We start from the raw sequence: 18171 nt of genomic DNA on the forward strand, positions 1-18171 counted from the left end.
CAATTCGGCGTTATGTCCAAACTCTGGTTTGCTGAAATAAACCTTGGTTTGAAATGGGCTTCTGCCTCCCCAACGAACCACAGTTAAGATTATCCACAATTTGTCAAGGTGCAGATGACATGACAAGGTTTGGCTAATTCAGCTTGTGGCAGCTCTGGAAGGGGGGAACTCTGCTTTAGCATTACATCTGATCCAGCCCATAGACGGGTACCCTTTCTGTTAAGTGAGTTCCAGGTGAAGCGTCTCAAGGTCCTGTGCCAGGAGTTGGTTGCCGGAGTGTGGTGACTTTCATTGAATACTTGCTCTTTATCTTTAACAAGAACAAATGCTAGAATGATCAGTGCCAGATCTACCATTAGGCAGAGTACTGTTGCCTCAGGCAGCAAGTGCTTGGGGGCACCAGCAGCCTCCTCTTGAGCCCCTTGGCAATTCTCCTTTGTTGAAGATCAGTGTTAGTGTGCCACCAACCTGTAACCTCAGTTGCAGTGGAAGATGCTTTCCCATTGCCTGTGCCTACACATGGAATGGATGGGAGTTCTTTGCCTGACAGTTACCAGTGGTTGAATGGAGTCAGTGTGCTCTCTGACAAGCTGCCGACATAACAGGTACCTCAAAATCATTATTTAAAAGCAGCTAAGTATAGGGACCCAGGTGGTGCTGTGGGTTAAACCTCTGAGCCTAGGGCTTGCTGATCAGAAGGTCGGCGGTTCGAATCCCTGTGACGGGGTGAGCTCCCGTTGGTTGGGCCCAGCTCCTGCCAACCTAGCAGTTCGAAAGCACGTCAAAGTGCAAGTAGATAAATAGGAACCACTATAGCAGGAAGGTAAACAGTATTTCCATGTGCTGCTCTGGTTTGCCAGAAGCGGCTTTGTCATGCTGGCCACATGACCTGGAAGCTATACGCCGACTCCCTCGGCCAATAATGCGAGATGAGCGCGCAACCCCAGAGTCGGTCACGACTGGACCTAATGGTCAGGGGTCCCTTTACCTTTAAGTAAGGTTTATAGCAGGGGCCAGCAAACCTTTTCAGCAGGGGGCCAGTCTACTGTCCCTCAGACCTTGTGGGGGGCTGGACTATATTTTTTTAAAAAAAATGAACGAATTCCTATGCCCTACAAATAACCCAGAGATGCATTTTAAATAAAAGGACACATTCTACTCATGTAAAAACATGCTGATTCCTGGACCGTCCACGGGCCGGATTTAGAAGGAGATTGGGCTGCATCCGGCCCCCGGGTCTTAGTTTGGGGACCCCTGGTTTATAGTAACCTATTGTGTGCTTGCACAAAAGGAGGGAAACAGCAGGACTTAAAGCACAGCTCCTAAAAGTGGTAAGCAGCTCAGCAATTATTTAACATGTGTACTAAGAATGCAGTTGATGCTTCCCAAATAAGTGTTTGCATATTTAGTTGAACCAAGAATGTAGTGTGTATGATTTCTTGTAATTAGCCTAGGGGGGGTGGAATCCTTAGCTCTCATTACTCAGAAAACACCAGGTTTCCCCAATCAAAGGGAAGTGATATCTTGCAGTCATTAGGACAGCTGAAGTGGCTTGTTTAGTCATTTGTGAATTTCTTCTGGCCTTGGTGTCAGGGGTTGGTATTGCCAAGGGCCCACGGCTGATCCCTGGAGTCTCTGAGCCCTCCTCCTGCTACTTCCTTTTGACAGTTGTTCACTTGCCCTCTCTATCCAGCAAGCAGTGAAAGGAACAAGGAGTAAGAGCAGTGATGTGGCTTCTCTTTGCCTGGGAGCTTATAGCCTATTCAGGGAGAGGACTCCACTGAAAGTACTTTACCCATGGGCACTTCAAGGGCCACAACTGATGCCATTTCAATTTTCCCGAGACACAAAATCAAATGAATCAGTTCTGGTTTCTATCAGGCAGGTTTGCACAACCCAGCCAGCCAAACCCAACCCACCAACCAAATATTGCAGCCTGCTAGTGTCTTGGCAGGCAGCAAAAACAGGAAGCTGAGTGAGCCTTGTGGGGTGAGCCTTGTGGGGCAAGGAGGGGTCACAAGTTGTGCAATAGTTTCTCAAGAGTGGTATGCTTACAGGCTTCCTTACAGGGGTGTGGTTGGCCACTGTGAGAACAAGGTGCTGGACGAGATGGGCCTTTGTTCCAGCAGAGCTCTTCCTGTGTTTGTTCTTATATTTAGGGTTGCCAGACTCAATAGAGGACAGGACTTCTGTGCCTTTAATTGCCCTGCTCTCTTTTGAGTCTGGAAACCTTAAAGAGAAACCAGCAGACCCTTTGCTTGGAAATTAAACTTATATTGTTTTTTTTATGTTAAGCTTGGATATAGAATATGTACAGAAAGGAAGGGGATGTAAGCACATAAAAATGATAAGCCTGCCATACGCAGAAAGATACCTAACTTGTTTCTTTTCATTTCCTTCATATGGAAACTGATGGTCTTATAGGTCTCATTGTGAAATAACAGATGACAGAAAACACATTGGAGAGAAAGTCCCGGCTTCCCATGAAGCAGAAAGACCCTCATTCAAGTCTTGCCTTGCTCGGAACTCACTAAAGTGGCCTGGTGAAAGTCATTATATCTCAGCCTCAACTGCAATAGTATTCAACCTTTCAGGGTTGTGGTCCGATTGACATATTAACACGATGTTTTTGAATGCTATTTAAATCCTAAATATGATAATTAAAGCTCTGCTTGATATAGAGAAGAATCTCAACGGTGAAAATTTTGGTGCATTTCATTGGTTTCCCCCCCTCATTTAATATGCTCTCCAGGTGCTGGTAAATCTCTGATGTTCACCTGTGATGCACAGAGAGTTTAAAATGAATCAACTGAAGAAAGAAAAAAAGGTGCCCAAAATAGGCTCTGAAAAGCCTGCATTTTGTGAAACTGAGCTGTTTCCCTCCCACACAGCCACATAATAGAAGCATCATTTAACATCGTACACTCAAAGTGCAGAGGTGAGGAGGCAAGGGATGTGGAATATCTCCTTAAAGATTATCCCCTAAAATAACAAACAAACAAACAGCACTGACCAAAATATGGTTTCCTAAGCAACTCTGATGTGTAACTAATTAGTTTAAGAACTTACTTTCTTTATTTACCTTCTACTTAGGAGGTACCCTTAGATTCCTCTCCAGTGACAAGTTCTCAGCTTGCTCCTCCCTAGCGATAATGACAGTACTTACAGATGACTCATATCAACCAGCCTTTTGCAGATGATACCTTTAAAAATATACACTTCATTAGATATAAAGTCACCATTATTCCTTAGGGTAAAGCAGTTTTTAAAAATGTAAAAAAAATCAGAAGCAGCATATGTACCTGTTCTGCTGCTTTGTCTGTCTCCTTTCAAGAGCACAGTTGCTTTTAAATAGGCACTGTCAATCAAGTTGTGGGCATAATTATTTTATACTATCTAGTATTTCATAAATGAAACTTGAGTGATGACTAAAATAACAACTCTAAAATTACAGATTAAAAAAACCAAAACAGAAAGGTAAGGTTTGCTCTTTTATTACGCTTCTATGCAGTCTGAGTCTACTCTTATTAAGTCGTAGTAATACCATCCAAATTTAAAGGACAGGCATGCACCTGGATTGAAATGGGCCAAAAGAATCATTTCATCCAAGAGTACTTGCAATTTTGCCACAATCCTCTTGATCACCTTCCTTAACAGGGGGGTATTTGCAACTGATTGGTAATTGTCACAAACCAGGGTAGGGTCTCTCAGGAGTCGTCAGATTCCCACCTCTTTCAGGACAGTTGGGAACCACTCCTCATAATTAAGAAGACCCTGGACCTATGTGGTCAAACCTCCCCAAAACAAGCTTTAATAAGTCAAGAAGGGCAATAGTTCAGGAGGCAAGTTGCTGATCACATTGTTGCAGGGACTTGGTCCACAATATCAGGGCGCATCAACTGAAACTCTTCCAAATAAGTTGCACTGGACAACACACTGGAGGCTGCAGTGAGTGTGGATGTGGCCACAAGATTGCTACATGGCACAAGAGCAATGCACAAGGTTTTGTTTGTCTTGGTTCCCCCCCCCCTAGATCTGGGTTGAAGGGAAGGGTCCTGGTAGCAACAGGGCTCAGAAGCTTCCCAAGCAGAAGCAAGAGGTTCAACCTGTCTGGCGGTAGCTCACTATACTTCTGTATTAAGTTGATTAAGCGATATAAAGGCAATGTGAGGTGGGAATCGTGTCTCCTGCATTCCCCATGCTTCTAACTGCCGTGCCTTTTTGCGAAAGAATGTTTGTTATGTGGTTTGAATATTTTTAACATTGTCACTGAGGGCTGGGTTTTGAAGGTGGGTCAGTTTTGTTCTGCCCAGTTGCGTACTACCAGTTTCACTTGCAAATTCCTGTTGTTTACGCTCAATCAACAAGGGTCTAAAAATACCCAGCATGATTATTTGCTCAGTGTCATATCAGATGACTAACGCTTGCTGTGACCTGTTAATCTATATAATTTTGCCGCAGCTACAATCCTGTCTCTGACATAACTGTGGCCTACTAGTCAGCCTTGGAGGGTGAGACAAAGGAAATAGTTTCTTCTGTTCAGATTACACGGCAATAGTATTTGGAGTGGGACAGGTTTTGCTTCCTTCTCCCCCTGCCCCTGTCCTAGCAAGCATCAACTTGAGACAGATTTACAGGTTATCATTTTAGGTTATCATTTTTTTTTTAAGCTCTAGGAGGTATTTATGTTTAACCGTCACCCAGAATAATCTATATCGGGGTGTGGAACCAGTGACAACCCCCCATATTGTTGGACTCTCGTTCCTGTTATCCCCAACCAGTATGGCCAGTGGTAATAAGTGTTGGATATTACTGAAAGGTTACAGGTTACACACCTTCATGGGCATAGCCAGAATTTATTTTGAGGGGCAGGCTTGGCGGGGGGCAGAACCGAGATATCTGTGATGCAATTGGTCAGTTCGTTAAGTACTCTATTAATTTACTTGATCTGGGGGTGGGGGGCATCTCCTTGATCTGCCTGGTAGTGATGGGCTGGATCACCATGAGAGCACAATTCTTCCAACTGCTGTAAAACCAAAATCCTAGTTCCACAAAAGCCAGTGATTTAAACAGAGGTAGGATTATGCTGTTGTGGTAATCAATATTAAAGCCTTTGTTTTAAAATGATTAAGTACAACTACAAAGCCCTGAGGAATTAGCATGATCCATTTCAAAATCTGTACGAATAAACCCCAACAAATCTTTTAAAAATCATACCTAGTTGTATTAACATGATAAAGCTTTTAAACTGGCAAGACTCTGCAAATATAAAATTAAGAAAGGGAAACAAATGTTAAGTAACTCAAGAACTGGGGGATAACTAAATGCAAAAACGTGATGCAGAAGCAGGTGGAGGAGGTTGCAACACTGCAGAAAAGGCTCAGAGGATGATAAATTGGGCCGCTCAGTGATCTGACCCTGTTGCTGAGAAAGCAGAGATGTAAATGAGTATCTCAGATGTAAAACTACAGAGGTGATTATGTCCTCCTGGGTGGCACTGAGAGGGCATCAACTAAACTGTGTTAACAGATGTTGTTTTAGAAGTCCAGGGAATCGGCTAAACCCTCAAGCCTACCCAAATGGAGCCAATAGTGGTTTCAAAAGGATCTCGTAGTGGCAAGTAAAACAGGGATTTCATTTCACAGGGATGAAATGGAGGGGCACCCAAAGCATCTCAGCTCAGTTCCATTTCAGGTACTTCAAAACAGAAAACCTTAGTCATTTAAGCCAACATTAGCAAGCGGATGGTAAACACAGATGACTATGCAGTGCATGCTCATCGCTTTAGAATGACCTGTGTGGGGACTTTGACCAGCTGGGCAGCCAGTGGTTACGTGTGGTGCCTTCTAATGTGCCACTTTGCTGCATTGGCAGAGCCTCTGGGCAACTGGCTCCCCACACAATTAGCACTGTCACATGGAGTCTTTTTAAACCACTAGCCAAACCCTCTCCATTTCAATCCATTCCTACCCTCTAGAAATTTCCAGCTGCATTTTTTTGCAGCTCTTGTCAGGAACAGCTAGAGCTGTCAATAATTAATGGCATTTGTTCCTTTGTAACAAAGAAATCAGAGTGTTGACGCTTTGGTAGGTACAGGAGAAATTTGTCATAGCTGAGGGGGCTATTTTACAAAGCACTGAATCTGAACTGAATCTTGTTCCTGGTGCACATCAAGAGTTCCAGCACCTTTAGTGCTGCTACTGGAAAGGCCCTGTGCCATGTAGTGGCAGTAGGGAAAATGTGCATCTAAAATAGATAACACCTTGGAAGTGTTTCATTTCAGAGCACTTTTGGGGTTCATTGATTAGTGCTATATTCTCCAGTAGGTCATGTGGATTGTTAACTGCAGGTTTTATATAGGTTGTTGGTTCTAACCTGACTGTCGTTTAGAGATTGCTGAGATTGGCTTGATTTTGGCATACTTTCTATGTGCTGTAAGGTTAGGGCTATCATAAATAAGTCAGCATCAAAACAAGCAACAACAGCCAGCATGGAACCAATAGCCCACATTATCAGAACATCAGCAAATAACAATATGTGTCACAAGTGAAAAGGTTCTGTTTTAAGTCAATGAACCAGTACATGTTTCTCTGTCACTGGTTTGCCCTACCAGCTGCCCAATTCCCATTCAATGGTGGTCTCAAAGCCCTTACATGGCTTTTATCTTACCCTCGGCTGTCATTTTAAATGGTGGATCCAGAGAAACCTCAACAATGTGCAAATCCTTAAAATCAGGGTTGTAGGCCATGCAAGTCCTTTCACTTTAATTTTAAAATAATGTGCAGTCTTTGCCTTTTTGATGGCTTTCATGGTGGGTTAATGATGGGCCCTCATCAGCCGATAACCACCATCTAGCTAGCTCTGCCATGCATAATCTAAATTCAGTGGGTTTCTGTGTTTGGCCCAGTTTAATCAAACCTTGATTAATTCTAGCTTTTACTAAACTCAACAATGATTGATGCCTTGTAACCACTAAACTCTGGTGCCCAAACACATCACAATAAATAAAAAATTCACATTCTATCCCCACCACTTTCAAAATGCATCCAGGGCAGAATTTAATGGGGAATTGCCAAACATTCTAAATTTTAGCACTCAATCTGCCAATTGTCCTGGCTTTCAAAATAAGAGAGATAAACTCACATTTTCTGGCTAAAAATATGAGCTCTCCATATGGCACCTAAGACTGACAAAACAACAAAAAAGTATGCCTTCCAAACCACCGCAACATGCTGTTTAAAGAAGTTGGACGATGTGAACTTTAACAAATACCTAAAAATAACTGACAACAGTTCCTGTCAATGCACTCAGAGAAAGAACTGTTCTACTGCAGATTTTTCACCTCCTCCTCCTCTCCTTCTGCTTTTCTCCCACTTAAAAGAAAAACCTGCATTCTTGTCTGGTAAATTGTGCAGTGGTAGTGTGAACAGGCGCCAACAGAAAAAGCAGGAGCACACAAAGGAGCACACTGAGAATTGCAATAAATTATATTCCTCAGTCCCTTCCTTGGCCTGAGGTGGGGAATGTTTATCGATGGAAGAGGAACAACAGATGCTCTGGAATGGAGCGTTTTTAAAGGAGCATTTTTAAAGGTTGCAAATCAAGCTTTGTACACATTACTGTTCACTCCAGCACACTCCCACCGCTGGTGTTTGAAGCCAAATACACACAACCTTAGCCACCATCCGCATGTTATCCTGTAGTTTCTTGAGCACTGCACCTGTTGGATGTGTTTTCCCTCAAACCAGTTTCCATCTGATTTGAAATGGAAGCTGTGGTTAAGCTGAGCGAGGGGTGCAAATTTCAGACACCTGCTGTGCATGCGCGGATGATAGCTGCATTGAATCGTGCATTAGGAGGTTGCAGGTGTAGAGAAACAAGTCAGGTAATGAAGACATCCCCATCCCCTCTCTGGTGTGTACATAAGCATTCAACTTGAACCACCAGTGTGTGTGTGTGTGTGTGTGTAATGACCTATTTGTGGTTTAAGCGGTTAACACATGCCTTCAGTGAGCAAACAGCAGAAGCACACATATTCTTCACCCTCAAGTCCAACCCTGCATTGGCACTCATGTTACAGCTTCATAATCTCCTGATGCACCAAAAACAGACACACAGATAAGCAATTCCAGGTTTCTGTACTGGTTTGCCCCCGCCCCCCGCCCCCTTACTTTTCTTAGAAGACAAGAACAGGTAGGTAGGTAAAGGTAAAGGGACCCCTGACCATTAGGTCCAGTCGCAAATGACTCTGGGGTTGCGGCGCTCATCTTGCTTTACTGGCCGAGGGAGCTGGTGTACAGCTTCTGGGTCATGTGGCCAGCATGACTAAGCTGCTTCTGGCGAACCAGAGCAGTGCACGGAAACGCTGTTTACCTTCCCACCAGAGCGGTACCTATTTATCTACTTGCACTTTGACGTGCTTTCAAACTGCTAGGTTGGCAGGAGCTGGGACCGAGCAACGGGAGCTTGCCCCGTCACGGGGATTCGAACCGCCGACCTTTTTATCAGCAAGTCCTAGGTTCTGTGGTTTAGACCACAGCGCCACCCATGTCCAGGTAGGTAAGAGTCCTGCATTTAGATATGACAAACCAGATATGCCAATACAGGCTAGATGACTTGGCTTGGCAGCAGTAAACATGAACAGAATCTAGAGGCATTGTAGTGTAGTGGTTAAGAATGTCAGCCTAGGACTTGGGAGACTGGGCCTCAGATCCCCACTCGGCTATGGAGCTCTCTGGGTGATCTTGGTCTAGCCACAGTTTCTCAGACCAACCTACCTCATAGGATTGTTGTGAGGTTAAATTGGGGAGGGGAAGAACAATGTTCTTCCTTTGAACTCTTTGGAGGAATCATGGGATACTGGTGGGATGGGGAGCTAGAGGATGCAGGGCCAAGAGATCAAGCTCACTGTTGATCTTTCTGTTTGCTTCTCAGAATAAGGCAAAGGGGAAAGGGAGAGACATAAGGGCTCAAACATCATCATTTAAGGCTTTCTGACTATGAATACAAACTCGACCAATTGTCTTTTTTTCTTGTCAGTTCCTGTACAATTCAATGTGCTGCTCGTTCCTCTTTTTGGGGGGGGAGAAGTGCTCCCCTCCCTGCCAAAGGGGTGGTCCTGTGTCAGAGTTCATTTGCCACGCCAATCTCAAAAGTGAGCAATACATCTCTGCAAATGCCTGAGAAGCAAGGAAGCAGAGAAGTCATCTCCCAAGAAGTGATGAAGGTATGCTGTAAGGGCAGTTTGCCCTCTTTCTGGAGGCTGCTTGGGTTATTATTTCAAAGAGACGGATGAAGTCAGCACCTTCAGATAAACATGGTGTGCTCCCTAAATAAATCAGGCTTCAGCTTTTAAGAGGCCAGGCGACATGATGGTGTCACTAACATCATGTGTCACTGCTGTTCTCTTCTGAAGAACATTGAATGGTGAAAGATAATTAGAATAACACAAGTTCAAAAACACTGCATGAGGAAGTGACATCCCTTTTCTGATGGAAGCATTTAAATTAGCAAAGGGCAATTATGAAATGAGTCAGCTGGTCTGCTTGAGGGTGACAGTTTGGAACAGGATGTGGGGCCATTGGTTTACAATCAGCATGGGAAAGAGAGGGAGGAGACTTGCAGTCAGATCAGTTGACTTTAAGGGCAACATTTAGATGCCAGAAGTTTGCTTTAAGAAAGGTCCATGTAGTCCAGAACATGGAAGTTCGAAAGAACATAATTCTTAATTTAGAATACCATGAGTCTTAACGACAACAAAAAGGCACCACAGCTCTACAGAGCCCTAGCGTAACTATCCAATGCCTTGGAGGCATCTACTGTGTGCAGAGAACAGAATGTTCATTAAAAGGGAACACTGACTAAATGAACCAGCATGGAGCATAATATCACAATAATGGGAAAAGGTTACCTACCTTCAGTTGTTGTTGTTTAGTCGTTTAGTCGTTTAGTCGTGTCTCTTTGTGACCCCATGGACCATAGCAAGCCAGGCACTCCTGTCTTCCACTGCCTCCTGCAGCTTGGTCAAACTCATGTTCGTTGCTTCAAGAACACTGCCCAACCATCTCGTCCTCTGTCATCCCCTTCTCCTTGTGCCCTCAATCTTTCCCAATATCAGGGTCTTTCCCAGGGAGTCTTCTCATGAGGTGGCCAAAGTATTGGAGCCTCAGCTTCACGATCTGTCCTTCCAGTGAGCACTCAGGGCTGATTTCCTTCAGAATGGATAGGTTTGATCTTCTTGCAGTCCATGGGACTCTCAAGAGTCTCCTCCAGCACCATAATTCAAAAGCATCAATTCTTCGGCGATCAGCCTTCTTTATGGTCCAGCTCTCACTTTCATACATCACTACTGGGAAAACCATAGCTTTAACTATACGGACCTTTGTCTGCAATGTGATGTCTCTGCATTTTAAGATGCTGTCTACCTTCAGTATCATCCCAAAATTGTTTGAAGCATTTCCATACCTTTCCAAACTTTCATTCTAGATTCAGGTAGGTAGCCGTGTTGGTCTGACACAGTTGAAATATATAAAAAAATTAAAAAATTGTCCAGTAGCACCTTAGAGACCAATGAAGCTTGTTTTTGGTATAAGCTTTCATGTGCATGCACACTTCTTTAGATACCGTATCTGAAGAAGTGTGCATGCACACAAAAGCTTATACCAAGAACAAACGTAGTTGGTATCAAAGGTGCTACTGGACAATTTTTAAATACTTTTATATATATTTAAACTTTAATTCTGTTTGCAGTCCTTGGTTGGCTCAAACAGCCTATGTTGATTTATTCAGCTTAGCTAAGATCCAGCATTTCACATACCACTCCCTCAGCTTCAGAATTTGTTTGATTTTCCAGTACCATTCTAGCTGCAAAAAATCATGTAGAAAAGTAGCATCTCCTTGTCCTTGGGGACTTCCCTCTTTAATATAGTCAATAAAAATATCCTAGGAGACTATTTTCTCTCTCCTAGGATCTGATTATTTAATGTTCTCTGGATCTGTTTCCAGTATTCCTTAACTTTTTTTAAAAAAAACCCTTTTAATAGAGAAGTTGATGCGAAACAGACGAAAATACATTAGATAGGGCACGACATCATGCACAATGGAAGAGCTTCATGCTCCGGCACAGGGGGGGGGTCAGAGAGCGGGCAGGGGTGTGGCTGGTGCGTGTCCTGGGGGCGTGGTGCACCCCCCGCAGGGGCATGGCATGCTGCCTGCAGGGGCGTGGCACCCAGTGGGGGGGGGGGCAGCCATGATGGTACCCCACCGGGATCGCGCTGCCAGGGGCGGTGTGCTCCCCCCGCCCCCTCTTCCTCTGCCAGTGATCATGCATAGCAGAATTCCCATTTTTGGGACCAACATCAACTAAAATGTGTTGGCAAGAATCATTTCAGCAACCGGTAACTTTCTTAGTCAGATGGTCTGAGTTGTCACTGAGGACTGCTTACTGAGCTGCAGGTAAATATATAACCAGTATATATCATGGATGTCCAGGTTGGGAAGCATTTCCTTGCTGTGACTTTCTCAACAATCCTCATTGTAGGTGCTGGCCAGAAACTGCTTTCAAAACTCTTCCTGGGTCCTAAAGAATCATGTGTAGCAAATGAGAGGAATTTGATCAAGTGGAAGAAGATCTGTCCCAACTCATTTGAGGAGAATGTCCCCCAGTCTCTTTGGGGTAAGTTGTTTAGCTTTCTTCACTTCCTTCTAGACAATGGTGTGCTTGCCAGTAACCTGACAAAGAGATATTGCCACATGGAAAGATGTACCTGAGTTTGGCAGCATGTACAAAAAGGGTGCACCTGATTTCTCAGTGACTAAGGGCTTATCTGCACAATCCTTTTTTGAGTTCCAAAAGTGCTACCGTTCTCTGCATAGAAGGCAGAGTTCAAACCATTAGCCCTCTCAGAATGGAAAAGCCCACGCTTTCCCCTCTGCAGCAGTTTAATGACTTTTCAGGGCTTCGCCATTCAACACGTGGCGTACTGCACTCGCAAAAAGCAAATCTTGCTGCTGCCAGAAAGATTGAAAAGTGATTTGCAATGGGAAAAGCCTGCATCAATGAACTGCCTGCCCAGAAGCTCCCCCACAACCACAGCATACGGACTACTTTCTGTGATACTCAGCTACCTACTCACTCGGGAGCAGGGCTGTCCTGGGGAGCAGGGTAGAAAGGGGCAATCTCCCCAAGCCCCACACTTTTGGGGTCCTACGCCTGGCACCTGCAGTCACATCAAACTTGCTGCCTTCCACCCACTCTACAAGGTTGGCTACTTCCTTCTGCCCCCTCCCCTAACATAAAGCAACCCCCCCAAATAATTACTGGCTATGCCCATGCTTCCTTCCTAGTGCAGGCTGTGGCCTGGGGGAGGTGGCAGAGGGGAGATGAAGGTGGGGAGGTACAAAAGGTGGTGTTCAACTAAGTTTTGCTCAGCACAGACCAACTGAAATTAATAGGCCTGATTTAGTCATTTTCATTCATTTCAATGGGTCTACTTTGAGTAAAGCTTAGTTGCATGCCACCAGACAGTGTATTTGCCCTGGGCCACTCACCCCATTAGGGGCAGCCTTGCTTGGCTATAATTCCCATTAAAGTCAGTGGAGGTTAGTTGATTGACTGAACTATGAGTCTGTTTCGATTAGAGCTGGTAAGACAAAGGGTGGGATCCAACAAAATGTTAGTGCAAGAAAGCTGTTGTTCAGCAGCCACTGACACCTTTGTTAAAACATCTACACTATTACTGAAACAGGTTCAATGTATTAAGTTACAAAGGTTAGAGACCACCTGAATCCTTATACTCCAATTCAAACATTTAGATAAATCAGTAAGAGCGTCCCTGGTTGTCTCTGAGTTGGTGAGGCCTATCTGACATCAACATGATAGGGAGCTTTCCGTGTTATTGTCCCATTACTAGAGAATGCTCTTCCAACAGAATTTCAGCAGGTGCCTTCTCTATCAAATTTCAAACATTCGTTGGAGACTTTTATTCACTGCCAGTCACCTGCAGACTCAGGGCTGTCTTAAGCACGTCGGGCGCCTGGGCGCCGTGGTGCGGAGATTGCGCCGGCGCCCCGCCCCACCCCATTTCTTGCCACGGCTGGTGGGTGGGTGCAGCGCACGGCGCCCCCCTGACGGCCCTGCGCCCTGGCGCCCTGCGCCACCCAGCCTTCCTCTAGAGCCGGCCCTGTGCAGACTATTAAGAAAAACATTTTCTGTAAAAGCAAGCTGTTTAATTTTTGTGTTGTTCTTATTGTATTTTAATGGTTGTAAACGGCTTTGATACTTTTAATGACATTGCACCTGCAAGTTCATTATTTGTATATGTGGCATGTACAAACATTGGGGAGAATTGCCCAAGACACTGTGGTTGATGCCTATTGATGCGTCAGAGAAGGGCTTCTAGCTAGACCAGTGATTCAGGGGGAGGTAGAGAGGCATGTCAAGGAGAGTTCTTAGAATCTAATAGTGGGATGTGGTTCCCAGGAGATGCTTACTGAGTTACATATTGCGGCATCCGAATGTTGAAACCACTAGCACAGACCAGAAGCTTACTGGTACGGTGGTGTCAGACACTGAACTCCTTAGGGGCTACTCAAGAGACATTTGCATAAGTTTTTGAATTTTCCACACTTTGTAAGGCGTGTCAACATTCTTCAAAATATAGCACCCACCACTTTCTCAGCGTGAGAAAAGCCATTTTAAAAAAAGGTGCTCTTATTCTGTGTTTTTCTGTGGAAAAGATAGTGATCATCAGTGACTGGTAGGCCTCAGCTTTAAGACTATGTAGGACCAAGAGAACAGGCAACCACAACATAATTATCTGCATTTCAAAGGACTAACATTTGAACAACAAAAAAAAAAACCCCTCACCCTACAGCTTAGGTGTCTCAAGGGCTGAGCTAATGAGATGTGTTAAATACAAACATGCTTCCCCTCTCTGTCCTGCAGTCACAGTCTGTAACATCACAACAAACTGGGTTGCCTGGACCTTTGTTGTTGTTGTTTAGTCGTTTAGTCGTGTCCGACTCTTCGTGACCCCATGGACCAGAGCACGCCAGGCCCTCCTGTCTTCCACTCCCTCCCGCAGTTTGGTCAAACTCATGTTCGTTGCTTCGAGAACACTGTCCAACCGTCTCGTCCTCTGTCATCCCCTTCTCCTTGTGCCCTCAATCTTTCCCAACATTAGGGTCTTTTCCAGAGAGTCTTCTCTTCTCATGAGGTGGCCAAAGTATTGGAGCCTCAGCTTCACGATCTGTCCTTCCAGTGAGCACTCGGGACTGATTTCCTTAAGAATGGATAGGTTTGATCTTCTTGCAGTCCATGGGACTCTCAAGAGTCTCCTCCAGCACCATAATTCAAAAGCATCAATTCTTCAGTGATCAACCTTCTTTATGGTCCAGCTCTCACTTCCATACATCACTACTGGGAAAACCATAGCTTTAACTATACGGACCTTTGTCGGCAAGGTGATGTCTCTGCTTTTTAAGATGCTGTCTAGGTTTGTCATTGCTTTTCTCCCAAGAAGCAGGCGTCTTTTAATTTTGTGACTGCTGTCACCATCTGCAGTGATCATGGAACCCAAGAAAGTAAACTCTCTCACTGCTTCCATTTCTTCCCCTTCTATTTGCCAGGAGGTGATGGGATCAGTGGCCATGATCTTGGGTTTTTTTTTTAAATGTTGAGCTTCAGACCATATTTTGCGCTCTCCTCTTTCACCCTCATTAAAAGGTTCTTTAATTCCTCCTCACTTTCTGCCTGCATATCTGAGATTATTGATATTTCTTCCGGAAATCTTAATTCCTGTTTGGGATTCATCCAGCCCAGCCTTTCACATGATGAATTCTGCATATAAGTTAAATAAGCAGGGAGACAATATACAGCTTTGTCGTACTACTTTCCCAAATTTGAACCAATCAGTTGTGCCATATCCAGTTCTAACTGTAGCTTCTTGTCCCACATAGAGATTTCTCAGGAGACAGATGAGGTGATCAGGCACTCCCATTTCTTTAAGAACTTGCCATAGTTTGCTGTGGTCGACACAGTCAAAGACTTTTGCATAGTCAGTGAAGCGGAAGTAGATGTTTTTCTGGAACTCTCTAGCTTTCTCCATAATCCAGCGCATGTTTGCAATTTTGGACCTAGATCACAACAATAAGAGCTATGTGGAACTGCAGTATCACACACACACACACACACACACACACACACTGGGATGAGTCAGAATAAGTCTTCTGCCTTCCTCGAACCTGACCTTATCATATCCTTAAGAGAAGACATCTCTACAATTCTAAGAACGATTGTATTCAGCTCATCTGTCTCATAATGTGGTTTCTAAGGAAAGGAAGCTTCACGTTATGAAACAAATCACAGAGAAATATCTCTGTGGTCTCCCTGAAAGAGGAATCGTTTAAAATACAAGACCAATAAATGTAACGAGCACAAGAGTCTTTTCCTTTCCTTCCGTTACCGTTCATCCTGTCTCATGCTGTGCAGACTGTCACAAATGCACTGGATATTCCATTAGCCTGATTTGAAAGGAGGGGGGTGGGGAAGGAAGTCAGTAGTTTGAGACCTTCCTGAAAGGTCAAGTACACTCACCGTCACCTCAGGATGCCCTTATGATTCCAGATGAGTGGGCTTTCAGCTTTGAAGCTACCACAAGCAGTGTGGCCAAATGGAGTGGAAAAAGACCTTCTGTCAAAGTCTCTGACAAATGCGCACAAAATCAACTTCGTCGGCCAAAGCAATGAAGACTTGCACCGCAATAACTTTACCATGAATGTACCAAGCTGGAGTCTTTGCTACAAACGGCCAGCACAGCAACCCACCCAGAAGTCATTCCTCCTGTCCTGTACCTTTGCCCTTTAGTAATTCTATGCCTTTCCACTCTACAAAATCCTGAAAGAGCTTTGTCATGCAGTTTTGTATATGTTGACTCAGAAGTCAGTCCCGCCATGTTCAGTGGGTCTTCCTCCCAGGGAAGTGGGCGTAGGGTCACAGCCTCAATTTCCCCATGATTACAGAACCCTTTCTCCCAGATCATCTCCCTTCTAACCAAGTATATATATATATATATATATATATATATATATATATATATATATAGAAATGCTGTTTCCTGCCTTTCAGCTACAAGCACCTCCAAGGTTGCTATATTGGTTATCACATGGTCCTATATGCAGGGCCGGCTCTAGGGGTAGGCTGGGTGGCGCGGGGCGCCAGGGCGGCGCTGCACGACGAAGCCGCGTGGAAACCACACTGCACGCTGCGCCCACCCACCAGCCGCGGGAAGAAACGGGGCGGGGCGGGGGCGCCGGAGCGATCCGCGCACCATGCGCCAGGGCACCCCGACCCACTTAAGACGGCCCTGCCTATATGCTTTCTAACAATGTTACTACATGACCAGTCTGTATCCTGTTTCCAGACTAATCCCAGCATGAAGAGCTAGGGGTCTTACCCCACTCATATTTTGTTGAACCATGTCTACTTTTTATTCTTCTGTGGGACTAACATACTTCTCTATGCCTTGGTTAAAATGACATGTATCATCAATAAATAGAACTGGAAAAGTCTGGGCTATTGAACATTTGTAAGGGGCATATATTTTATTCTACACAGGTGCAATTCTTGTGTCCTCTAAATGTGCAATAATATTTTACTCTCAAAAGCTGTGGAGCAATAGAGGAAAATGTTGTGTGTCTCTCATCAACGAGATCTATTTTATGAGCCATCTTTGTCACATACCTGAACCTCACCATGTACCTCTTTCACACAAAAAATCAGAATGAGCCATTTGTGTTTGTAAATGGCTTTTGTTGTGTATTGTGTAATGCCAATCATTTGTTGTGAATTCACAGGAAGCTTAAAGGGTAGAAAAAATTACCTGTTTTGCTTGCTATACTGTTCTGAGCAGGCGTTTTTTAAATTGTAGACATATTCTTTCATTGTGATGGATTGTAATCATTATCTATCAGGCTATTATTAAATCTGCATTAGAAATAGTTGAACAAGGAGTGTAAAGTAAAATTCCACAGAAAAGTTTTTGTTACAGGGCTCATTCAGAGTTGGGTGGGATCCAGGAGACTGTTCTCTGGAGCCTTATTGCGGTTCTTTATTATGGACTCTTCCTCTGTCTCAGCTTCCCTTAGCCAACCTAAACACGGATGGCATAACAGCATATACTAAAAATAAACACACAAATACCACATGGGTCTTTAGCTCCCTAAAGTATTGTCCTGACACTAAAACCTTGCTGGATCAGGCCAGTGTCCCATCTATCCCAGCACCCTGTTTTCACAGTGACCAACCAGATGCTTGTGGGAAGCCCCAAAAGCAGGACCTCAGGTCACCGCAGTCTCCTCACTTGTGACTCTTGTGATGGATAGCCTTATCCTCCATATTGGGATAGGAGAGCTGAAAATAATGCCAATATATTTCAGCTCTGGCAACTAATGCACCCCTTTGATAGTACATGGGTAGACGAGTCTAAAAAGCTCAGGACACAAATCTTCACAGCCCTCTGGCAGCTAAGTGGCTCATTTACCATAATTAATGTATTTAGTATTATCTCTAGAAGTGTATACTCAATTCTGACCAGACTAAGCCTGGTCTAAGGAGGCTTAGTTTGGTCAGAATCCAGTATAAACTTCCAGAGTTAATGCTTGTCAACCTGGGAAGGTAGCCCATCTAGGAGAAGGAATACTCTGATCCTAATCCTTTGCTGCTTTGCAGGAAAAGGCTAAGGATCAAACCCCACACCAACTAGTAATTATCTCTGCCTTCAAAATACTGTAAAACCATAACTTTCATTTGGCAATACAGTAACACATATTGTTTTGCTATATTCAGTACATTATCTTGGCATAAAGTTGTATTGTCTTTATTTTTGCTTCCTGGATGTAATTCAGTGGATTAATGTAGCCATTACGTCAAACTCTGATACTTTATCGAGCCATTCTTTAAGAGGTGGCACTCTCCACTTCCTCACCTAAAGAATTTTTAGCTATAAAAAGTTTATAAAGCACATCCAATGCACATTTACCGGTAAATCAAATGACTCCCCCCACAGGAATTCTGGGGACTCTAGTTTGTAAGGGTGCTGTGAGGGAGAAACTGAAGTTCCCAGGATTCTTTTGGGGGAAATCATGTCCTTTAACTGTATTGTGTGGACCTGC

The sequence above is a fragment of the Zootoca vivipara genome, chromosome 5, assembly GCF_963506605.1.
Source record: "Zootoca vivipara chromosome 5, rZooViv1.1, whole genome shotgun sequence".
Lineage (NCBI taxonomy): Eukaryota > Metazoa > Chordata > Lepidosauria > Squamata > Lacertidae > Zootoca > Zootoca vivipara.